Source organism: Apteryx mantelli, unplaced genomic scaffold (genome assembly GCF_036417845.1).
Source record: "Apteryx mantelli isolate bAptMan1 unplaced genomic scaffold, bAptMan1.hap1 HAP1_SCAFFOLD_104, whole genome shotgun sequence".
In the NCBI taxonomy this organism is placed as follows: domain Eukaryota; kingdom Metazoa; phylum Chordata; class Aves; order Apterygiformes; family Apterygidae; genus Apteryx; species Apteryx mantelli.
This window is the reverse complement of record NW_027118462.1, coordinates 388601-394843: the sequence shown is the minus strand read 5'-3', so window position 1 is coordinate 394843 and position 6243 is coordinate 388601.

The following is a 6243-nucleotide window of genomic DNA, read 5'->3' as shown; positions in this document are numbered from 1 at the left end:
TGTGCTGTGCACCCTCTCCGCCCTCCCCAGACCACGGCCCTCCGAGCTGAAACCCGAGTGGGCCCACAGCACGGGGGAAGCCCCCGGCAAGGACTTTCCGGCCCAGGCACAGCAGCCGGAAGAGCGGATGTGGCCCATCCTCTGCCAGCAGGCTGCCCCCTGTGAGGCGGCTTAGCAGAGCAAAGCTGCTCTTGGAGGAATGCAGTCTCAAGTAAAGGGAGTAACGGAGATGGTGCGTCCTGAGTTTATCTGTCTCGCGGGCGCAGGGCAGTTTTGCACAGGGCGAGAAATGAACCTGCCCCAATTCCCCGGGACAAACTCTAGCTTCTGAGAGAAGTCTGAGGCATGAGAGCTTGCAGCCCTGAAACACTTGGAGCCTAGTGCGGAGGTAATAGCAGCTCTCTCTCTGCCAGCTCCTCCTTGTGGCTTTCTTCAAACAGACTTGCTCTTCTTCTTCAACTTGGCTTCCTAGAAACGAGCCTTCTCTCATCAAGGGGTGTTTGTGTGTGTGTGTGTGTGCGCGCGCGCGCGCGCGTGTGTGTGAGAGCCCATCTAGTTCTCGTTGCGCCAAAGGCTTTTCAGGCTCCTGGGGAGGTCCGGAGGCAGCAGCCGCTGCACGTCTCTGCGGCAGCTGAACTTGGTCCTGTGCTGGTGCCGGGCTGCCCTGGGGAGAAGCCCTCGCTCTCGCTCCTGCGCCTGTGCCTGGGCAGCACCTGGGCAGAGCCGGTGCAGAGGCGAGCTGCCAAGCCACAAGGGCTGGGGCTGCTGCTTGCGCTGGTGGCACAACGAGAGGTGAGGGGAGGATCTTTTCCTTCTTTCGCAGGAGCAAAAGAAGCAGCAGAGAGCAGTGGCTAGCAGTGGCCCTCTGTGAGGCTGCTCGGCACCCTCCTAAGTCCCGGTGTTTCATTTTTCACATGTGCCTGCAAGATGGAAGACGGGAGGGATGGAGGCAGATGGGGGGAAGGACAGGAGTGGAGAAATGGAGAGGAGCCGAGTACGCCCGTCTGGCGGGGTGCCGGCCAGTGGCTGGTCCATGCGCTTGTCTGCCTGCGCCTCATTGCCGCAGTCTGCCCCATCTTCTCAGGAAAGCCGGATTTGCTACTCATTTCTGTGCAAGCTCAGTCTCTGCTCTGTGTGTGGGAGGGTGCGCTGAGAGGTGTCCATGCCAGCAGCCGGAGAAGGGGCTGTGGCACAGGGGGCCGCAGGGCCGGGTGCCACAGCCTGGGGAGACTGGAGGTGGCGGTGCGTTTCCCTAGGGAACCTCAACACTCTGCGTGACGTTCGCTAGCAGCTGTCGAGCTGGACTAGCTTCTGCCCGGGGGAGACGCGCAGCTGGAGAGACCCAGGGTCTGTGCCGGAACCTGGCGAAGAGGCCCCGGTCCGGCCATGGATATTAGACGGACGTCTATGCCGGGCTGATACTCGAGGGAGCCGTGAGGCCGGTGGGCTCGTGCACGTGGAGCTGGGGGTGTTTGCGCTGGTGCCCGGCAGGCATGCCCAGGGGCGAGGAGGAGCGGACGGGGCTCTCCGTGCCCCCGGCGAGGGGAGCGCTGCGCGGTTTGGTGGGTGCCAGCGCAGGCGCGCCTCTGTCTGGCTCAGGCTGTGTGGACTAGGAGGCAGCAGCTGGAGCGGGCCCTCCCCACGGCAAAGGCCGCCAGGCTCAAGGAAGCAGGAGCACAGCCCAAGCTGAGCTCCAGGCTGGGCCAGCCCTCAGGGAGATGTCTCATCCTGGCCATTCCCCCACGCAGAGTGCTTTGGCAGACGGCCCCCTTTGCTGAAGGTGCTGCTGAGAGCGGGCGCCTGCGCATGCCCTACAGCCCCCCCCGGCCCGAGGCAGGAGCAGTTTGGCTTTCAATGCCCTGGGCTTCTGGGGAAAGCAGGGCAGGGTTGCCCTAGCCTTACTGGCAGGAAGGTGCCTGGAGGTTTGATCGCTGCAGTTGCTACAGTGAGTGGAATATGCCGTTTGTTCTCCGAGGCCCTTCTTGCTGTGGGGTAAGTGGTGCGGTGCTTCTTGCCCACCCCTCCGGCAGCCAGCTGGGGCCCCCTTTGGAGACTCCGGCTGGGCTGGCGCCCTGCTCCCGCGCCTCTCCGTAAAGCATCAAAGTACCCAGCGGTGCTGACGGAAATGCCGCGCCTGCCCAGCTGCCCCTGGGGCTGACAGCACCGAGCGCTTCCGGGCAATGCTGCGCGCCGGCCCAGCTCCTCCTCACTGAGGATTCTGGAGCAGGGCCCAAAGCACGTGGGGCTCGGGCCCGCTCTGCCGGCGCGGACACAGAGCCCCAGCGGGGACAGCAGAGAGCGCGGCAGCGTTAGAAAGCCACCTCCCCGGGCCCTCCTTGGCGCTACCTCCGCCTTCCCTGTCTGCTGGGTGCCGCGGAAAGGCCTTGTGACCTCACAGGGCCTTTGGTGACAGCCACCTGGGACTGATGACCTCATCCAGCCCGCACTGCGCCGATGCTCGGGGCAACCTCTCAGTGTCGGCGGTCACTGGCCGAGCTCGCTTGAGGGTGACGGCCAGCGCTTGCAGAGATTTGTCCTCGGCAGGCACCGGGACCATGCTCTGCCCGCCTCTCTCTGTGGCCCTTGCTCTGGTCACAGCCTCATTGCTCCCCGGTGGCCTGGGCCTTTGCGGCCGCCCCAGCTGGGCCCGAGTCGGGTGGGAAGTTCTCCCCGAGGAGCTGGAGCAACTGGGCACAGGCACGGCGCATCAGCGCTCCTGCCTGCCCTACCCCCTGGACCAGCTCTGGCCCTCCTGTGCCCAGCTGGAGATGACCCAGGTGACGCTGCAGGTGCTCTCTCTCTGCAGCCAAGCCCTGGGCCTGCTCGGCGCCCTTTTGCTTGCACGCTGGCTTGGGCGTAAAGCCATGAGACGCCGGAGACAGGTGAGTGCTGGAGGCGACGCAGGCGGGACGGTTGCCAGGGTGCTGGGAGCGGGGGACCGCAAAGGCCTGGGGCCAGGGCTGCTTGGAACGAGGGAGAAAAAAAAAACGGCTGGCCGAGAAAGCCTTGGCAGGACGCGGCACATCCGCTGCCTCTTGCCCTGGCCTCTTCCTACCCCCAGGTGGCAGAGGTTGGTGGCAGCCTCAGAGGGAGAAATGGGGACATAGTGCGCCAGCGGGGTTCGACCTGCCCGGCGGAAAACACACACGTGCTGCCTGAGGGCTTCTTAGCGCAACCTGCTGCCTGGAGCAGCGCCGGGAGGCTTGAGTTTCTGGAGACGAGGCCAAGCCCCGCCGGAGAGCTCTGAGCCCCGCAGGCCCCTGCCCGTTTCATCGTGCCCCTGCCCTGTCATTCCCAGGAGATGGGCCAGGCACCCGCAGCTCCTGCAGGCACCGCCTGCTGGGGCGGGAGCCCCTGCGACAGCTACGAGGTGCTCTGCCGGCTGGAGGCAAACACCGCCTTGACGGTCAAGCACCTGAGGCACCTGTGCCACCGGCACATGAAGGAAGGCGGGCTCCCGAGACCAGCCAAGGAGAGGAAGGTGGAAGATGCGGAAGCGGAGGAGAAGCTTTTCTCTGACCCCACGTACAGCCGCACCTCCAGCGTGGCTCCGGGCGTGGCGGGAGATTAAAGGGGCTGCTGCGAGCGCTGCTGTCCCTGTGCCTTGGGAGAAGGCTGCTCCGCGAGAGGAGAGGGCAGCCGTGCCTGGTCCCGCCTGCAGAGGCACGCTCTGCTCTTCTGGCTCTCTGGCTCGGGAAGGTTCTGTGCTGTGCACCCTCTCCGCCCTCCCCAGACCACGGCCCTCCGAGCTGAAACCCGAGTGGGCCCACAGCACGGGGGAAGCCCCCGGCAAGGACTTTCCGGCCCAGGCACAGCAGCCGGAAGAGCGGATGTGGCCCATCCTCTGCCAGCAGGCTGCCCCCTGTGAGGCGGCTTAGCAGAGCAAAGCTGCTCTTGGAGGAATGCAGTCTCAAGTAAAGGGAGTAACGGAGATGCTGCGTCCTGAGTTTATCTGTCTCGCGGGCGCAGGGCAGTTTTGCACAGGGCGAGAAATGAACCTGCCCCAATTCCCCGGGACAAACTCTAGCTTCTGAGAGAAGTCTGAGGCATGAGAGCTTGCAGCCCTGAAACACTTGGAGCCTAGTGCGGAGGTAATAGCAGCTCTCTCTCTGCCAGCTCCTCCTTGTGGCTTTCTTCAAACAGACTTGCTCTTCTTCTTCAACTTGGCTTCCTAGAAACGAGCCTTCTCTCATCAAGGGGTGTTTGTGTGTGTGTGTGTGTGCGCGCGCGCGCGCACGTGTGTGTGAGAGCCCATCTAGTTCTCGTTGCGCCAAAGGCTTTTCAGGCTCCTGGGGAGGTCCGGAGGCAGCAGCCGCTGCACGTCTCTGCGGCAGCTGAACTTGGTCCTGTGCTGGTGCCGGGCTGCCCTGGGGAGAGGCCCTCGCTCTCGCTCCTGCGCCTGTGCCTGGGCAGCACCTGGGCAGAGCCGGTGCAGAGGCGAGCTGCCAAGCCACAAGGGCTGGGGCTGCTGCTTGCGCTGGTGGCACAACGAGAGGTGAGGGGAGGATCTTTTCCTTCTTTCGCAGGAGCAAAAGAAGCAGCAGAGAGCAGTGGCTAGCAGTGGCCCTCTGTGAGGCTGCTCGGCACCCTCCTAAGTCCCGGTGTTTCATTTTTCACATGTGCCTGCAAGATGGAAGACGGGAGGGATGGAGGCAGATGGGGGGAAGGACAGGAGTGGAGAAATGGAGAGGAGCCGAGTACGCCCGTCTGGCGGGGTGCCGGCCAGTGGCTGGTCCATGCGCTTGTCTGCCTGCGCCTCATTGCCGCAGTCTGCCCCATCTTCTCAGGAAAGCCGGATTTGCTACTCATTTCTGTGCAAGCTCAGTCTCTGCTCTGTGTGTGGGAGGGTGCGCTGAGAGGTGTCCATGCCAGCAGCCGGAGAAGGGGCTGTGGCACAGGGGGCCGCAGGGCCGGGTGCCACAGCCTGGGGAGACTGGAGGTGGCGGTGCGTTTCCCTAGGGAACCTCAACGCTCTGCGTGACGTTCGCTAGCAGCTGTCGAGCTGGACTAGCTTCTGCCCGGGGGAGACGCGCAGCTGGAGAGACCCAGGGTCTGTGCCGGAACCTGGCGAAGAGGCCCCGGTCCGGCCATGGATATTAGACGGACGTCTATGCCGGGCTGATACTCGAGGGAGCCGTGAGGCCGGTGGGCTCGTGCACGTGGAGCTGGGGGTGTTTGCGCTGGTGCCCGGCAGGCATGCCCAGGGGCGAGGAGGAGCGGACGGGGCTCTCCGTGCCCCCGGCGAGGGGAGCGCTGCGCGGTTTGGTGGGTGCCAGCGCAGGCGCGCCTCTGTCTGGCTCAGGCTGTGTGGACTAGGAGGCAGCAGCTGGAGCGGGCCCTCCCCACGGCAAAGGCCGCCAGGCTCAAGGAAGCAGGAGCACAGCCCAAGCTGAGCTCCAGGCTGGGCCAGCCCTCAGGGAGATGTCTCATCCTGGCCATTCCCCCACGCAGAGTGCTTTGGCAGACGGCCCCCTTTGCTGAAGGTGCTGCTGAGAGCGGGCGCCTGCGCATGCCCTACAGCCCCCCCCGGCCCGAGGCAGGAGCAGTTTGGCTTTCAATGCCCTGGGCTTCTGGGGAAAGCAGGGCAGGGTTGCCCTAGCCTTACTGGCAGGAAGGTGCCTGGAGGTTTGATCGCTGCAGTTGCTACAGTGAGTGGAATATGCCGTTTGTTCTCCGAGGCCCTTCTTGCTGTGGGGTAAGTGGTGCGGTGCTTCTTGCCCACCCCTCCGGCAGCCAGCTGGGGCCCCCTTTGGAGACTCCGGCTGGGCTGGCGCCCTGCTCCCGCGCCTCTCCGTAAAGCATCAAAGTACCCAGCGGTGCTGACGGAAATGCCGCGCCTGCCCAGCTGCCCCTGGGGCTGACAGCACCGAGCGCTTCCGGGCAATGCTGCGCGCCGGCCCAGCTCCTCCTCACTGAGGATTCTGGAGCAGGGCCCAAAGCACGTGGGGCTCGGGCCCGCTCTGCCGGCGCGGACACAGAGCCCCAGCGGGGACAGCAGAGAGCGCGGCAGCGTTAGAAAGCCACCTCCCCGGGCCCTCCTTGGCGCTACCTCCGCCTTCCCTGTCTGCTGGGTGCCGCGGAAAGGCCTTGTGACCTCACAGGGCCTTTGGTGACAGCCACCTGGGACTGATGACCTCATCCAGCCCGCACTGCGCCGATGCTCGGGGCAACCTCTCAGTGTCGGCGGTCACTGGCCGAGCTCGCTTGAGGGTGACGGCCAGCGCTTGCAGAGATTTGTCCTCG